The following is an 18,709-nucleotide window of genomic DNA, read 5'->3' as shown; positions in this document are numbered from 1 at the left end:
TTGGTGGCAGCGGAGTGATCAGGACTTGCCTTTATGATCCACGTACGATAACTGGTAAACACCACTGGTGAGTGTAGACCAAGCGCAGCCACTAATTCTTTTTCATTTGTTTGGTTGGTTGTCTTAGTAGTGACTTGTTGATAGCAGCCATGAGTACTGCTTGTAGAGGAAGGCCAACGTCCAATGCTTCGGAGGATCTCACCTTTGAGGAGGAAAAGATTATATACCTATACTGCCAGACAGCTGAAGTCATTTTGTAAGCAACTTGCGGTCCTGTGATAGGTCTCTCTAGGAAGGAGGAGTACCAGAATGCGCTGAAGGCCTGGTTGGAAGTGTGAGAGTCCGCTAGGGATGAGGAAGAGAACGCTGGAGGGCAGCCGGATGATGCAGTATAGGGGATGGAGATAGAACACCCTCCAATCCAGGTACTAGTGTATTTCAAAGGAGCCTGGCTCCAGAAGAGCTGGAAGGCAGGGAGAGAGATAGGAGGCATAGTTTGAATATGGCTAAATTGGAAGGTCAGAAGGACCTTAAGCGTAAGAAGTTAGACATTGAGAAGAACCGATTGTCAATTGAAATTGAGAAAATGAAAATGGAGCATGAGAGAATGTTGAGGGAGATAGAGATCTAGGCGAGGAGTGTCCAGGTCTCCCCCTCTGGTGGCAGCATACCTTTAGTAACTCCTGAGAGTAGAGTTTATATTCCTAAAGATGTCATTAAGGATTTTCACAAGAGTGAGGATAGTGTCAAATGGTTTACCGCATATGAGATAGCAATGGTGTCCCACCAGGTCCCTGAGAAGGATTGGGGAGCGGCGTTTTGGGGACACTTTGTGAGTGATGGTAGGGATACCCTGTTGGACCTGCCTGAGGTGAGCAGGATGGTGTATGCCCATATGAAGGAAGCTTTGATGACCCATCATGGTTTGACCCCAGAAATGTACAGGCAGAGGTTTAGAACCTGTAAGAAGTTAGAAGGTGCCACATGGGTTGAAGATGTGTCTTATTTCTGCAGAGCAATTGATCGCTGGGTGAAAGGTAGCAAGGTGGAAACTTTTGAGCAGGTGTACGATTTGTTTGCATGGGAGCATTTTTGTAGTGACTGTTTTCCAGAGCTATGCCAGCACCTGATTGATAGCAAGCTGACTAACCTTAGGAAGCTTGCTGAGGAGGTGGACCGCTAGGTGAGCCCCCGGGTCCGCAAAGGTTTTGTGGGAGACTTCCCCAGGAGTGGGCAGGGTCCCCAGCAGAGAAGTGGGAGGGACAAGGGTAAGCAGAGGGAGTTCCAGAAAGGGCCCCAAAGTAATTCCCCAGGGAACCAAGTAGTGGTGTCTCAACCTCCCCTTGAGAAGAAGTAGAATGTATTCCTGTCCTTTTCATTATTATTGATAGTATGTTCATTGCAATTTGGGGTTGTCTTAGTTACTTTGTGTTTAACTGGCAATGTGTGATGCTTTGTGGTAGATTAGATCTAGTCTTTTACCTCGGTCAGTTCCAAGAATGTGTGTGGGGCTTGACTACTCCAAGTCGCCTGAGGGTTGAATTCTAAGACCTGGGTGTAAGAAGTTATCTTTAAAAAATCAATCATAAAATCAAAAGGGTTAGTCCACATTGGGTGTATTTTAGTGTTGCACATTTCTGCTCAAGTCTGTTTATCGACGGTGAACACTCTGGTGTGTGAGTTATCGGCAGACTCATTGGTAGCTCAATAGATAACAATAAAGGGAATAACCCTTCACACAGCATTATACATTTTGGTGTTCAACTTTTCCCTCTGATCTTGAACTAAATTCTGGTTTTTTTAAGTGTTTCCGTAAATATGCAAATATTCATAATGTAAAAAGTATTTTGAAGGTCTATGAAGTTTGCTCATATTAAAGTGGAAAAAAAGGCAGCAAGATCATATAGATGTTTCCCTCACACATTTACAAGTGCAATCTCGGGAGGACTGGGCCACCTCCTTGACAAGCCTCAGATGTTCATGTCCTGTCTTTTACCCCAGGAGAGGCTATTGTGGGACCAGGCTGAAAGTGCTGGTGTTTAATTTGTACACATTCAAGATAATCTTAGATTGTCCCGATCACTGCTGCACACATTGTGACAGCCAGTCAAAGCGATTTATCCTTCTTAATTAACATGCTGACTAATATGTACAAAGGGCCCAAAGGTGGCTTTCCCTGCTGCTTACCTTCTAATGGTATTTAAATAGAGCCTGGGTTGCGGAGTTGTGAATGTCAAGTGAGATCTTCTGGTGCGTGGCTGCAGGAAGCTGTCGTGAAAGATGCTGTCCTTAGGAGAAACAGTATGTAAAGTCCATACAATATAGTTCTTAGTTATGTGCTTTTTGATTAACATTTTAGGGATTTAGAAAGTATGATTTTTTTTTTACTTTGTAGTGTGAATTTCATAGCTTGTAGATACTTTTGTAGCTTCAGAAAGAGAATTTAATTCTTGTGGATGGAACTTATTTGTGGACGCTGTAAACAAAACCCTTCTTATACTTTCCACCACTGCACGCCTAATGTCCACGCAGGAGGGGGCAGTGGAGGTAAAGACTCCATAGTCATGTAACCTAGTATACATGACTGGCAGCGAAGAGGCCAAAATATAACACAGCCCTCATTGCGATGTCGGACGGACTTTGAGGTTGGTCGGTCCTGACCGCATTTTTAGGATGTGACCGCACATGGTGTGGTCGCACACTACCATTTCTCTATGGGAGCTTGTGATGCCACCGTAAACCAGTTGTAGCACAAGTTCCAATAAATAAATGGGTGTTTTTGTTAATTCCTGCACTGTGAGGCAGGCATTTGTTGTTGCCTGCCAAGCAGTGCAGGGATTAACAGAGGGGCACCATAGCTTCCTCCCAGGCCTGTGGCAATGGGGCTCTGCTAAGGGGTCCCAAAGTCGCTTCCAGACAGGCTTTGCAAGTCGGAAAGCCCGCAATGAAAAACCTGCCGGAAACCAACATCATAAACCACACGGCATAAATGCAATACATAGGGGATTATGAGCGGCATCCGACTGGCTGATGGGCTCCTTTAGCCCATCGGAAGCTAGTCGGTCTGACTGGCCTGTTTCAAATCCAACAACCTTCATCGAATAAACGCTGTTGGATTTGAAACCAACAATGGCAGGTCGGAGGCTTTCTGACTTACATCGTAATAGGGCCCTATATTGTGTCAGCCACTAGGGCAGCTTGGTAAATCAACTTCCTGGACAGAGGCCCCTACCTCCTTTCATAAAGGAAACCAAAATCATCCACATGGGGTACTGATTCCGGGCCAGAGTTCACTGAGAGATAGAGAGGTGAATACTTGTCGTAGCAAATAAGGGATACATTTATACCATTTATACGAGACAAACCTGGCAACATGAAAGCACTTTTAAAGATAGTAACTTTTTTCCCTACAAAAATACTATGATTTATTAGAAGATCGCGCATCCTTTTATGCAAAGTAAAGCTCCTTCGTGGAACCCTTTTGCCCTGATGTGTCTTCATGGGCTTGGGATGAGGAAATGAAGGACCGGCTCTGCTTTACATCCATTTAAAGGGTTTACATATATGAAACAAATTTCGGACTAAGATGAAATGACAATCACTCCCCTAGAGTACTCCTTTCATCATCAAGGTGAGCTCCCAGCCACCGACTCAAACTATTCGCTAAAGCATTTATGAGTACCGGAAGCCCTACCATAGGATTACTCTCTGACATACCTTTGTGAATCAGCACCAAACATTCAACATTATGTAAGAGTAATTAAAAGAGTGCTCACGTAGAGCAACTCCCCGTACTCATAAATACAATGCCCAGCTCACTGCATTATCGATGACTAAGATGCAGTATCAGTAAAGAACCTCAGAAATGTACCTGATGACACAATCTCACAACCTAAAACCGACATAAATAAAATGCACTCAGTAGGTTTAGTGGGTTTCGTTTACCCATAGGGGCATTGATAGTTAGTTAATAATGAAAATAATTGGCAGTGTCTCCTTTTGGTAATATGTTTAAGATTCTTGTGAGGCTGAATGGCGCACAGGAGATGCAGGGAGAATGCTGGTGGCTTTACTTACTGGAACAAAAATGGAAACAGGACAGAAATAACCTTTCTGAGCAGAAGAATGTATTTCTACATTTTGGGGTAGATGATCCAGGGCAAAATGTTTCGTTAGTGATGTAGGGAGAGGGTCCTAGTGTATTTTGGCCACAGGTTGCATCACATTTTTCACTTATGACCAAAAACACATCATTCTGAGTTGCTTTGGGGTTCAGGACTAAGACTGGTTTGCATATGGCTGGCTCCTGTCTGAAATAAAAGACTGGCAAACAAAATATGGACTGGAATGCACCCCAAGTATTTGCCAATGGCTAACATTAATTCAAGCATTCCAGACATCACTTTGTTGTTCTCCTCTTTGACAGTGCTTCATTTATTGAAGATTGAGTGCCAGTGCTGGGAGCTCTGCTCAAAAGCCAGTGGCCGGTGCAATTATTCAGTGCACCAAATGCCAAGTATGGTAGTCTTAATTCCACCTCAAGCCACTTTAATCCACAACTAGGCACTGTCTGGCCCTTTATTTTACTCTTGCAGGTTCTTGCTTTTTCCCTTTGTGAAGATTTTGTCATCTTCCTCTTCCTCTGTCTTTCTGACCTGGTGTGTTTCCCTTCCTTGCTTTCAGTAAATATCCGATGTGCAAAAATAAGTGCTGGTCCCTAAAAATAAGTGCTGGGAGACCCCACCAGCAACCACCAGTTCAAATTAAGCACTGATCTTTGGTGCAAAGAGAGCACACTCATACTCCTGTATGGGGACTGGTGTTGCCTCCCTGTGTTTGACTGTTTCCTACTGGGTTTGAAATTGCCATCTTAAAATGGTACCTTTTCTATGATGCTGAACCAGTAGTATTTATTCTACATTAAAGGTTAAAAACTCTTACAAGCAAAGCGCCAGACCATTTAGGTTTCCATCGGTAATTGTTATAATGATACAGTTGCAATTAACTTTTATTTTGCATACTGTAATTAATTCAGAATATTCTAAATGAGAAGATATGGAGTCACTCCTTAAGATAAAATACATCTTTTAAGATTGTCTTTTGTCCTGCTTTTTTTTTACAATGACCAAGGTGCTCACCACCAATCAAATCACATAGCTGATAACATATAATAATAGTATTATGAAAGTGTAGTAATCTAGGATTGGTTGCCTGTATTCACCACCATGAGCGAGTCAGTCGTAAGATGGCTCCTAGCGTCTCGTTTTTATTGTTTTACCAGTTATTTCTATTCCTGGTCATTGTGCATGTGTCAGATGTTCGACTTTCTTTTTAAGTAGCTGTAGCCACAAGATTTTTAGAAATGTAATCTCAGCAACACTCTTTAAAATTATATAATATAAACATTGAGCTTTTTAAAGATGAAATTACCAGCACTTGACAGTAAGACCTGTGGGTAGTCTCAAAAGAGGGAGTCTATGCAAGCTAGGCGTACAGAATATGGAATTGTAGCAGGGTGACGGTTGATAACTGGGATGTTTTTCACTGAGGGGTTCTGAGTGACATATAATAGAAAACAAGAGCGAAGCTCAAGTTATCTATGATGTCACTAAGGACCATATGGCGTAAAATGTACTTTATTCACTTTTTGCCCTTTTGTAATTTTATGTGATGTATGGCCCCCAAGATCATCTGCTTCTCCTTCAACTGCTTCGAAGGGGATGAGGAGTAAAGGGTGTGCTACACTTAACATGGCCTCTCCTCCTCGTCCAAAATCAAAAAAAATAAAAATACCTAGCTACTTTTCACCCGATGCTGCCACCAACATCTCCGCTCTCCCACTCTCCTTAAACTGTGCTGGAGTCAGCACTGCACTGGATTTTCTTTTTTATGTATCAAAAGTGTGACCCATCTCTGGTCTACCACTGTTGCTACATCATTGCAGTGAATGCATATATTAAAATCTGATATTTACAATAGAGGCTGTCAGTGAGAGCCATACATAACACAACCAATTCCGTAGGGAGTACTGTTTGGAGCAGATCTCATTGATAACAAGGGCAAAGCCTCATGGTTCCACGGTCCATGATGCTGGAATATGTCCTATCCGCTCTTGTTTGTTTAGCTTGCTTTTATAGACATGGTGCAGCTGACACATATACATGTCCGGTATGTATTGGAGTGGCATTGCTGGCAGCTTCCCCGTTGTGAATGGTGAACTCTGAAAGAGGTGAAAATACCTATGATTTATGAACTAAGTGAAATGATGAACCGTACAAGCATGACTCTCTCTTGTGGTGAGAACATTTTGAAAATCAGGGCTGAATGTACTGCACAAGTTGGCTAAAAATCCAGAGGGTCTGAATGAACTCTTCCTTTACTTTGCCAGTTAAGCTTTACCTTCCCTGGAACCAATGCTTTAAAAGGAAGTAAAGAAGTGCAGGTACATACTACTTAGATTACCAGTTTCCTCCTGAAAAGTTTACGTAACCTCCCATTAGGTGTATTGCAGCAGTGCTGAGAAGTGTAGGTACTCTCCCTTTTAAATTAAAGAAGTACTGGTACTCAGTAAGGGGCATTACCGGCACATTTAAATCACTGCCTAGGACTAGGTATTGTGGAGCTCCCCCTTCCAAGAAAACGTCGAAAATAAGATCTACTTGTCGATTCAGGCATCTTCAAAAGTCTGATTATGAAGTTTCACAGTGCCATTCCCAGCCCACAATGTACATAGCATCTTCCTCCACTTTATTTCTCTATCCTGCCTCTTCATGGCAGATAATTAGTGAAATGTTATGACTGAATTTCTATTTAGATGGGGTGGAAACAAACAAAAGTAAAATAGATTTCACAATTACAAGCAATAGCAACTAGGCGGGGCAAATCCTACAGGTTCAAACAGCAACGCTGCTGCTCAGTTACATACCGAATCATACAAGTTACATCAACTGTACATGCTTATTTCTCAGACCACAGTAAGAACAATATCATAGAAAGCTTTATTAGGATAACTGTGAAATTCGTCTGCAGAAGTAATAAAATAACAGCCAGGGCAACATTGTCCTTGGCCAAAAACAAGCCAGTCGAACTCAGGAAAAACGTTCCTTCATTTACCAGCTTCACACAATATGTCATGAAAGCTATAATTTTGTCCAAAGCATAAATCTGCCAGTTTCTTAAAATAGAGACCTTTCACCATGAAATGTAAAATTTCCAGTTTGGATAAATGAGCTAAAATCCTGAACACAGAAGCATGTCATTTTTAGAAATTGCTTTGATGTTATATGCTGCCACACAGACACAAATTTTGCCTTTCATATCTGTTTATCATATGGCAAACATTCTGACCACCATTATGGCAGGGTGGGCCAGGATCACGTTTAAGTGTCCACAATAGGCTAAGGGTGAGCACAGTTGATGCAGAGCAATCATTATGCAACAGATAGCCATAGGTATGTCGAGAACACAATAATATGCCAAGGAAGAGCACATTATCTTAGAGTAGCCTGAATGCTGCAAAACATGTTCCCAAATGTGATAGAGACCATCATTATGCCAGTCCTAGCCATCATAAGTCCTAAATGCATATATTATGATACGGTTGGGCCACTCCACACCACTGAATACCTTTCCGTAAACAGACAGACAGGCAGACACACACACACAAAACCAACCTTCTTACACCCTTTATCACTCACCCCCCAACATACACAAACCAATCTTCTTACACTCTTGATCACTCACACACACAGACACACATGCACACACACACACTTCTTAACATGTCCAAGCAAATATACAAACCTTCATCCATGAGGATGTTTTACAGTGGCCTGCATCTTTCTTCAATGCAAATAGATCAAACTCTGGCCACAGTATAGGCATTTGGTTGTTTCATTGAATTACTGTTTCCAGGGCAAATGTATCATTGTAAAATGTGCTTCTGCTTTGAACTGTTTGTAAGAACCCTTTTGCAGTACTGCTTCCAGGGACTAGACATACGTTTCATTTTTTAGAATTTTAGTTCGATTGAGGAAAACATTTTGATGCACTCGTTATTCAATGTATTGTTATTGTGATCAATTTCCCACCTGTGTTATGTGCTAGGACCTCCTCCAGAGATGATGGCTCTGAACACTGCTGTGCAGCTTCATGTGAGTGCAGGAGTGAAAGTTACACACATAATGTTCATATACAATTCACAGTGTGATCATTGTGTTCTTCAAGCGTCAACACTCTCCGTCTGACAGACATTATGTTGTGCTCAACACGTCTTTCTCTCAATGTCTCCTCCACCATCTTTTTTCATTGCAGTTTGACTCCTTCACTCTCTCTCCAGTACCCTTCCTCTCTGCATTTAATCTCTGTCTCTTATATATGCTAAACTACCTTTCAGTAGTCTATCTCTTACTCTTTTGTTTATCCTTAGCAGGCTTGTCCCTTTTTCATTCCATTGATGAATGTTGTCTCTTCTGGCTGTCTCTGGGTCATACCATGATTATTCTAGGGGTGGGCAAACACTTCCGCTCTCCTGGCAGAGTTTGCAGAGTTTTTCCCACTCTGCCGTCCACGCTGTGTTCTGAAAAACTTTGTAAAGCTATACAGAGCAGAGATTTTTTTCTCTCGTAGTTCACTAATGCTAAATTGGTGAGCGAGGAAAATCAAATGTGCTATATCTCCTCCTGGCGAGATTTCTCAATGGGGTGGTCCCGGCAGATCACTTTGAGAAGTCTGCCTCTTGCGTTGAGGAAGTGTCAATGGAGTAGAATAACTACTTGAGCTGTAGTAAGAAGCAGCACCCTCTGGCACTACACATAGTGCCTTTCACACTGATGATTTTACAGCAAGGGACAAACTCCTGGCGCAAAAAATCAGAGCGAGCAGTGCGTCAAACGACACTTTGCCATTTGCGAACTCTGCCTAGCCCGGCAGAGTTTTTGGGGCACTTTGCGGAGTTCCACGTAGCGGAACCCTGTAAACTCTTGCCAGGCCTAAATTACTAATAACTGTAATCGGTTGTAGTTCCTTCCTGCAATCTTTCATACTGTCTCTATTATACTTCCTCTCACTGTCTGTCGATCTATCCTTTGTTCTCCTTCCTCCGTGCTGTTTAACTCTCTTTGCTGTTTCACCAATGTTTTTTTAACTGTAGACTCTCTCTTCCTCTCTCTCCTTCTCTAACCCTCCTTTCTGCAGCCATTTTCATGGTCTCTTGTCTTTTAATGGTCTTCCATTATGTCTGTCATCTTCTTTCTTTTCTTTATTCAGTCATTCTCTCCATGCTCCTTTGCTACTCTTTCTTTCTACACTGTCTACCTATTCCTAACCTCATGGTCTGCAATCTGACTTACTGTCTCATCTCTGTTATCATTCCTCGCTTCTGTCTGCCTTCCCATAGCTCTCCTTTCTGTGTGCAGTCTATCTCTCATCTGCTCTCTGTTTCCCTCCTGTGCCTCTGTATGCAGTTTGTCCATCTGTGCTGCTCTATTAATGTTTCGCCCTGAGGTGTCTCAGTCTTTTACTAACCTTCACCCCAGGCTGTTGCTTTCCCCCCCACCCTTCTCATCCTTATTTGGTGCCTTTTTCTGCTCTTCTTTCCTTCATCTGAGCAGCTCTCCATTCTGAGCTGCTCTGTCAACCTTCTTCCTGCAACCTTTATTGGTCTCAGTTACTGCACAGATAACCTTTCACTCAGTAGTCTCTTTCTACTCCTCTATCTCTCACTCCACTGATAACCTTTATGTCTGCAGTCTGTTTCTATCCCTCTCTCTGTCACTCCACTGATAACCTTTCTTTATGCACTCTCTTTCTATTCCTATCTCTGAAATTCCTTTTTCTTAGCAGTCTCTTTCTATCCCTCTATATGTTACTCCAGTGATAACATTTCTCTCTGCAGCATCTTTCTATCCTTCTCTCTGTCACTTCACGGATAACCTTTCTCTATGCACTCTCTTTCTATTCGTATTTCTCTGTTACTCCACTGGTTACCTTTTTCTCAGTTGTCTCTTTCTATCCTTATATCTGTAGTTCCTCTTATAACCTTTCTTTCAACAGGCTCCCCTCTCTGTCTCCATCACTCCACTGGTAACCTTTCTGTCTGCACTCTCTTCCTATTGCTGTCTCTGTAACTCCTCTGATAACCTTTTTCTTAACAGTCTCTTTCTGTACCTCTGTCCGTTAATCCACTGATAACTTTTCTGTTAGCAGTCTCTTTCTTGCCCTCTCTCTGTCACTCCACTGATACCCTTGCTCTCTGCAATCTCTTTCTATTCCGCTCCAGTGTTTTGTCTATAAAATATGGCCGCAGTGCAGAAGTGCCGCTGAGGTAAGCCCATCTGCGCCTGTCCGTGACCAGCGCCTGTCATTAAGCCGGATTCACTTCGGAGGTGAGTCCTCAATAAACTATACCTCTGCAGAACTTCACGAATTTGGTTCCCCTAGGAAGAATTATGTTAACCCAGTACTGGAGGACTGTGTGGGCCATGTCACTTGTCTCTTCTGATATCAGCACTTTCTCCTGATAAACCTAGGAATCAGAGAGAAGACAGGGAAGTCAGACACACCTCTAAGTTTGAAAGTATCCCTAATTAATGTTCACTCACTCCCTAAACATGCAGTGGACATATATAACCTGATTGGAGAGGAGCATTTAGACCTCTCCTCATGATGAAACCTGGCTTAATGACTAATCCTGTCCAGATCTACAACTAGCCCTCCCCCCGAACTATGCCTGTGTACATTTAAATAGAGAGGGGCATCGGGGTGGGGCTTGGGGTTTCACTAGCTTTTACAAAATCACTTCATTGCACTACATTCCAGGTCAAAGAACTGACAGAAACTGAGGCCTTGGGCATCTGCATTTTTCCTGCCGCTCACTGCTCCTTCGCGGGGGAGCATTGTAGGGCGACTTCACCAAAGCTGTCACTCAAGATCTTGCTCACAAAATCATTAACTATGTCAATTTTACCCTCCGGGCTGCTTTCAACATGCATTTAGATAATCCTGCTGACGGTTCTGCTCAGAAGCGGCCAGATACACTCACAACAATCAGCCTAAGTATGTCCCCCATGAGACTGACTCAGAGCAGAACACATAATCAACACTGTATTTTCCAATAAGGCAATTAATCTTGCAAAGCCTCAAGAGGTCCCTTGGTCTGAAAATTTCTTACTTCCCTTCTCAAGGACTTGGTCCACTCCATGGAATTCCAGGAGAATAGGACACCCCTGTAGAAAGTGTGCCAAGAACAAGCTTGAAGGCTATCTTAGCTTATACTGAACCAGTACTAGGTGGAGACACCGTCTCTGATGAGGAGACATTGAACAACTGGTTATCTGAGGCATCCGTCACGGTTGCCCCCTTAACCAGACCAGGAACTATCAGAGAGTGTCCCTCTGCCCACTGGTTCACTACCAAACTAGCTGGAGAAAAGAAGGAATTTGAAAAATGTGAATGATTATGGCAGAAATACTAATCTGAACCTTACAAGATCAGATACAAAGCTGCCTTGGGCATCTATCCAAACAATCTGAAGCTTGCTCATTGCACCTTTAATTCTAACCAAATTGTGGGAGCTAACAACAATGAAAAATCTTTTTTTTAAATTGGGACAGATTTTACAACCCTAAAAGCATTGCTCCCCCTCTTGAGACAAATGCGTCCCTACTAGAAAACATAGTACTTTTTTAAAGAGAAAATTTAAAAGATTCAGAACAATCTCTCACAATCAAGGGATAACGAGCTTTGGGTGATGCCCATACTATAGGAATTCCCCTCAGTTCAGGGCAAGTTGTCCCATTTCATACCGCCAAATGAATCTCAACTAACATGGTTTTTCGCCAAGTGCCAATCAGGCTCCCACTGGATCCCTTTCCCTCTCAGATTGTGAGAAAATAAGGTAAATCCTTAGCCCAATCTATCAGGAGCTCTTTGCCACCTCATTATGCTCTGGGACAGTTCCCACTCCATGAAAAGGGCGAAAGTCCTTCCCTGCCTCAAGGAGCTTAATGCGGATCCTGAAGTCCTTGCTAACTTTAGATCAATCTCTGCTACTGCGGGTCGAGAAAGTCATTGAAGAGTTTGTGAGTATTCAACTGTCGGCTTACCTGAACACCTTCAATATTCTCCACCCTCAAGGTCTGGCTTCAGGGATCTCTACAGTACGGAGACAGCATTTATGGAAACAACAGACTGCATTAAATTTACGCTGGTAGCAGGTCAAAACGCAGCCCTAATTCTAGTAGATCTATCCTATTGCAGTGCCTGACAGCCAGTGGGGTGGAGGGGCCAGCTATAGCCTGATTGAGTTCCTACCTGGAGCACAAAGAACAGGCAGTGTGGCTGAAACCATTCTATTCTGAGGTGAAAACCCTCAAATGTGGAGTATCTCAGAGTTTGGCCCTGAGCCACATGCTTATTAATATCTACATGACACCACTGGCGTATTTATTGAATCATTTGGTATCCAAGTAGTGTCATTCGTTGATGACACCCAGATTCTGCTAACCTATGACGGTAATATGACAGAATTCTGGTAAAAATGTGCTGCATGTATAGTCATGGTCTTGGCAGGTGGCTCTAGGGGTTTGACCTCTGTGCACTTTTTATTCCTCTGTAAGCTGTGTGGCAAACTACACGGGCCTTTGCCAAAGCCAAGTATTGGTGGCATTGCCCCATGTCATCCATCTAGAGTTCTTGCTTTATCATTTGACACTGCTCACTATGCTGTTATTTATTTATTTTTTTAACAAAGATTTATTGAGCATTTATTCATTCAAACTTACACTGTCTTACAATTATCATTTCGGTTAAATTCAAACTGTCTTGCGTATTGTAGTCCCTTCTCAATATTTAATAGTTCACGCCACAGAAGTATATTTAATAACACGGGCCGTAGAAATATGTTCAGATACCGACTGTTGAGACAGACGATGGTTAGACTGAGCAGTGCCCGTTCTACAATTCAGTAAGTAAACCCTATGTCAGCTCTGCATGATATGCTACAGAGAGTGCACGTTTTTTGGTGATCCTAATTCCTCCCCATTTAACTCTCGATAGATACGAAGTGATCAGCGACACCGGCACTTGCATCAGCTCATCCCTGTGGACCGCTGGGGTCTTGTGCTGCATACGTTTGGTAAGAGATATTAGAACTGGATTGAGCATGTTCAGATGCACCGTATCCTAGGCTACATTTGACTGCTATTTTGTGTTTTTATATGTAGATTATCCTTAGGGCCAATAGATCAATAACACAGGTCTTTATTAGAGGATATGCCGATTACTTGCATTTACCATCTTTAAGATGTGCGTCGTCTGAGGACAGTTTGTGCGCGGCCCCTCTGTTTATGGACAGATAGAATTTCTTGAAGAGTCGCCATTGTTTTACTTAGACAATAGCTCCATACAGCAGGAGCTATGATTCAACACAGGAGAAGGGATTAATTTGACGCTCTTCTTTCAGCCTATTACACTGATTTCTAATGAATGGCTTTGATATGAGTGAATTCACTGTAATGTAGACTCCAATCTTCTACAGCTATATATTAGATTTGTACTCCATACAAATAGCTGAGTTAGGGATATGAGCATTAAGCCTCCTTATTAGATAATCTGCTGATTGTTCCACATAGGTCACCTCTGATTTCTTCTTTCTAACAGGGACCTCCTTGGAGTACCACTAGCTTTTCATTTGCTATTTTCTTGACGTCAAGCATTCGATTTTAACATATTTGACTACATTTATAATTCTCAAGTCACCTATGTAGTCCACTAAGTAAGTCTGTGTTACTTACTGTTTCATCTTTTTTTGTGATCTTTTTTTTCACATTTAAAAAAAAAAAAAAAAAAACCTTTATTTAGCAAGAAAGAAAATACAAGTACAAGCCTACAACCCTCTGGGCCGGCTAGCGACATATCAAAGACGCAGTATAGCATTACACAGCTCATCAGCCGACAACCAAGGGTCCGGCAGCAATGGTGCACGATATCGGTCAAATCTATAACGATAAGATATGGAAAGGTTTCATTTTTAAAACAAGCGAACAAAAATATCTTAGAAAAAGAAGAAAACGAGGCTGCATCCTAAATCGTTGTGTCTGTTCCATATGATACGGGGAGAGGCAATCAAGGACAATACGGAAAACAGGAGAACCTCCAGGAGATAAAGGAGAGGGTGGGGAAAGGGGGACCCAGAGCCAGAAGCATATCAATAATGTGATACAGGGGGGAGCCGAAGCGTATACTCAAGGAGAACAAGGAGCGTCAGGGGGACCAGTGAAGGGGGGATCACATATCTCCCCACGGTATGAGTTCCAGTGGTCCCATATCCTACCCCATTTTTTGGGCCTGCCACGGGAGACATAAACAATCTTCTCTCTGAACATGCACCAGTCCATATTTTCTTCCCATTTGGAAACTGATGGTGCCCTCTGAGATCCCCACAACTGTGCAATGTCCCTTTTCGCGACCATATTTCCCAGCGTGACCCACTGAGTCTCAGCAACAGTGCAATAGTTCGGTTCCCATACGTTCAAGAGACAGCACCTGGCTTCGGGCAGGAGTACAACATTCGTCACCTCACTCATCACCGCATGCACTCTAGTCCAGAAAGACACAACTTCCGGTCATTCCCATACGATGTGGAGGAAGGTTGCAATCATACCACATCCACGTCGACACAGCCCATCCTCAGAAAAACCCATATGCATCAATCGCGGACCCGTGACATAGACCCGGTGCAGAATCTTCAGCTGAACGAGTCGCAGACGCGCCGGGATCGCAACCTCTTTGGGAGACGATATCGCTGCCTGCCAATCCTCATCATCCAGTTCCAGCCCATCGTTAGTCCAGTTACCACGAAGCTGAACAAGCAAGTCCGACCGAGTATTGATAAGTTTTTTGTAAATAAGGGAGATAGTGCTGTCTGGAACATGTCCGTCCAGCACCCTGTCTTCCAGGGGGGAGCTCTCCGGAATATCAGAACCGGACGGAAAAACCGACCCAATGGCATGATGAACCTGGAGGTATCGAAAATATTCCGAATCATTCAAACTGTATTCCTGTTTCAATTCAGCAAAGGTCTTAATTCTATTCTTAACCCAGAGGTCACCTATCTTGCTGATTCCGATGGAGTCCCACCTATCGAAACCCTTTGACGTCCACAATTCACCAAGCTTCTCCGCGGCAAACAGAGGGGTCGCCCTGGTCAGCTTATCTACCCATCCAGTAGCCGCGGTCGCGCTACCCCACACCCGCACAGCCACTGCAGTGGGTCCCTTCAGATTCTTTCTAGCGCCCCGAGAGTAGAGAGCCCTGTAGTAATCTCCCCCGGGTAACAGCCATTGATCCATCTCGAATGCAGGATTCGGGACTGGACCGTACATGGCATGGTTCACCGCGCTCAGTTGAGATGCCCAGTAGTATCTTCTTATATCAGGTAACGCTATGCCCCCATCGTACCAGGGCAACGTAAGCTTAGCCAACGCAATACGGGGTCGGCCAGCCCAAACTAGCTTTCTCTGGAGGCACTCGATTTCACGAAAGTAGCTAGCTGGCACTAGATCAAGTGTGTTTTGTACGGCATACAAAAACCGGGGTAGAGACATCATTTTAAACAGGGCCGCCCGTCCCAGGGGGGACAAGGGTAGACCACACCATGCAGCGACGTCCGACCGAAGCCGGGCGAGTGGAGGCAGCAAGTTACGCTCATAGCGTATCACAGGGTGAAGTGAAATATAGATCCCTAAATATTTAAAGCCATCACTAGAAACTGGGATCGGGCATACTCGGGGCAGAGAAAGAGGAGCACTGGTCAGCGGGAAGATACACGACTTGGACCAATTGATAACCAATCCGGAGTTACGTCCAAAGGAACGCAAAACATCAAAAAGGACTCCTAGTGACTTACGGGGGGACGTCAGGTACAATAAAATATCATCGGCATATAATCATACACGATCTTCGAAGTCAGGGGACCACCGAATACCCTTTAGTGAAGGCTCCCAACGGAGCCAGGCGGCATGGGGCTCGAGCGCAAGTGCAAATAATAGCGGTGACAAAGGACATCCCTGCCTCGTGCCTCGCCCGAGAACAAAGGGCTCCGAGGCCCTACCGTTAACCACAACCTCCGCCAATGGCTGCTTTTACAGGAGTTTAACCCATGCAATAAACTTTGGACCAAAACCGAATTTGGCAAGAGTAGCCCACAAATATGGCCACTCAACCGTATCAAAGGCCATCGAGGCATCGAGAGAAACCAAGATGGCCGGCTCGCTGAGAGACCCCGCCCTCGCGATGGCGCCGTGAAGACGACGAAGATTGAGCGCAGTATTGCGTTGGGGGATAAAACCAGACTGATCAGGGTGAACCAATTCGCTAATCACCGTGATCAGGCGGTTCGCCAAAAGTTTCGCCAATATTTTAGGTTCAGCATTCAAAAGTGAGATCGGGCGATATGATGAACAGCGCTCGCGGGGTTTGCCATCTCTATGGATAACCACAATAGAGGCCAGCCTCTGTCCCGGGGAAGGAATCCAAGGTCTCGCGATGCCGCAAACATATTAAGCAAATACGACGCCATTTTATCCGGGCATAGCTTGTATAACTCGACCGGTTTTTCAATTTTTTTTAATTAATAATTCCATTTATTACACAGGTGTCTCTTTTTTATTTGATCTTTCATTGATATGCAATTTGTGTATCATTCCATTTGTATAAGGGTCATTCAACATATGAATCTACTATCCTGAAGATGGTCAAACAGATAACTTCACTATCTAGACCGAAACGTCGACAATTATTCCTATTTTCTTTGTGAATTATTTCACTAAAGGATTTGTTTTCTGTATAATCGGTCCCAATTTCCTTTTGTACATACAGCTTGAAATAGGTGTCCACATCAGTGACAATGAGATACTTAGTAACAACAAATGATTCTGTAATCCAGTCACTATGTGTTGATGTATGTTTACATATGTAACAGTTTTTTGTACCTTTAAGAAATTTTTCATTATAACTTTATGTTTCAAAAAGTTTACACCTGTGTTGAACAACCTTTGGCTGGTTTGTTCAAGTCCAAATAAGTCAATTTAACTTCTGAAATAATGTGATGTGAGCTACTGATTAGAGTTTACAACCATTGCTTGCTTATGATTGAGTATAGGAAGAAATCTCTTGTAGGCATCTTTACCCGCTAATGTACTAATTGCCCAGGCCTCCAAGGGACCGTTGGGTCTCCCACTCCTTTATTTACTACTATTGCACAGACTCTCTTCTGTTGTGGCTCACTTTTTGAAGTGGTTATTTTTGCATTTGATTTTCGTTATCTATCATTCAGGCCTTGTCATTATCCATGTCTAAGGCTGAAACGTTATCATACACAGATGAATACATCCTTCAAATAGCTAGTGGCCCTTCCCTGTCGGGCACCAGGGGCCCTATAACTCAATTACCATTTGAGTCTGATTTAACTCAATTGGCAAGGTTAAAGAAAACACTGGTCAAGACAGAACTACATGCAAAGTTCCTCATGGACAAAGTTCCTCATGGACTACATGCAACGTTCCTCATGGACTGTCTCAATAAGAAACATCCCAATAATCTTCGATGAAGATTTCAAGATTGGCTTTAGCTACTCTGCCAATAAGTGCTCTCACACTTGGAACGGGCTGAGAATTGAGACAGCCCTGAAACATATTAAACTACTCACTAAAGAGATAGAGACTTAGGAGAAAAAATCTCGCAGACAATGAAGGAGTTTGAAGAATGTAATGCTCACAAAAAAACAGACAAGCTACAAAAAGATATAAAAAGGTATAATAAGGAAAGAACTTATCCCTACCTCAATAAGGACTTTTATCTTCCTTGGGATCCTAAAAAATCTTTTTTCGAAAACAACAACATTTTCAGACACTTACTCGGACACAGGCAGTGATCAGACTTCAGATAACTCATATTGTCAACATTACGATCAACTGCCTTCACAACTGTTTTTTTAGGACAGGACCGGAAGGGTTTCGGCCCCCCATGAAAACAACATGCTGCGAACTGAGGATGGTTTCGCAATCAATATACACCGTGCTTCAGACAGACGAGGAATCCGTATTACGAGTGGTAGACTCTCCACAAACCATTCCCATCTTCAATCTGTCCAACCACACACTGTCAGAGCCAGACACCTCTGTCCTTTCAGCTTGCCTTTCATTTGTCCCAACACATAGAAACGATCCATTACCAACAAAATTGGAACTATATACGTTCTTTCCGTCAATCAGACTGAGAAGCTTTTTTGCCGCTAATTTATCTCTACTTCCAACTGACACCACAGGATTGAATAATCCATCCAACTTTTTTTCCAGCAAATGCGATGGTTTCAAAAGAAATTGTGACATTTGAGAATGCAATCCTCACAGAAGTTGACAATCTATTCAAAGAAGCACCATATGTCCAGCATAATTTTTCCAAAACTGAACAGATGGCACTACAGAATTTACAAACCTTTCCTAATACTGTCATTAAACCAGCAGATAACGGCGGAGGAATAATTATTTGGGACAAGAGTGTGTATAGATCTGAATTACTTAAACAACTTGTGGTTGAAGACCACTACAAGAAATTGACAAGTAATCCATCAAACAAATTGGCAAAAACCATTTCCATCTTTACTCGTGAAAATTTTGATGGAGGATATCTTAATGAGAAGGAGACCTCC

The sequence above is a fragment of the Lissotriton helveticus genome, chromosome 8 (genome assembly GCF_964261635.1).
Source record: "Lissotriton helveticus chromosome 8, aLisHel1.1, whole genome shotgun sequence".
NCBI classification, from domain to species: Eukaryota; Metazoa; Chordata; class Amphibia; order Caudata; family Salamandridae; genus Lissotriton; species Lissotriton helveticus.
The sequence above is the reverse complement of the archived record's forward strand: the minus strand, read 5'-3'. Positions refer to the sequence as shown.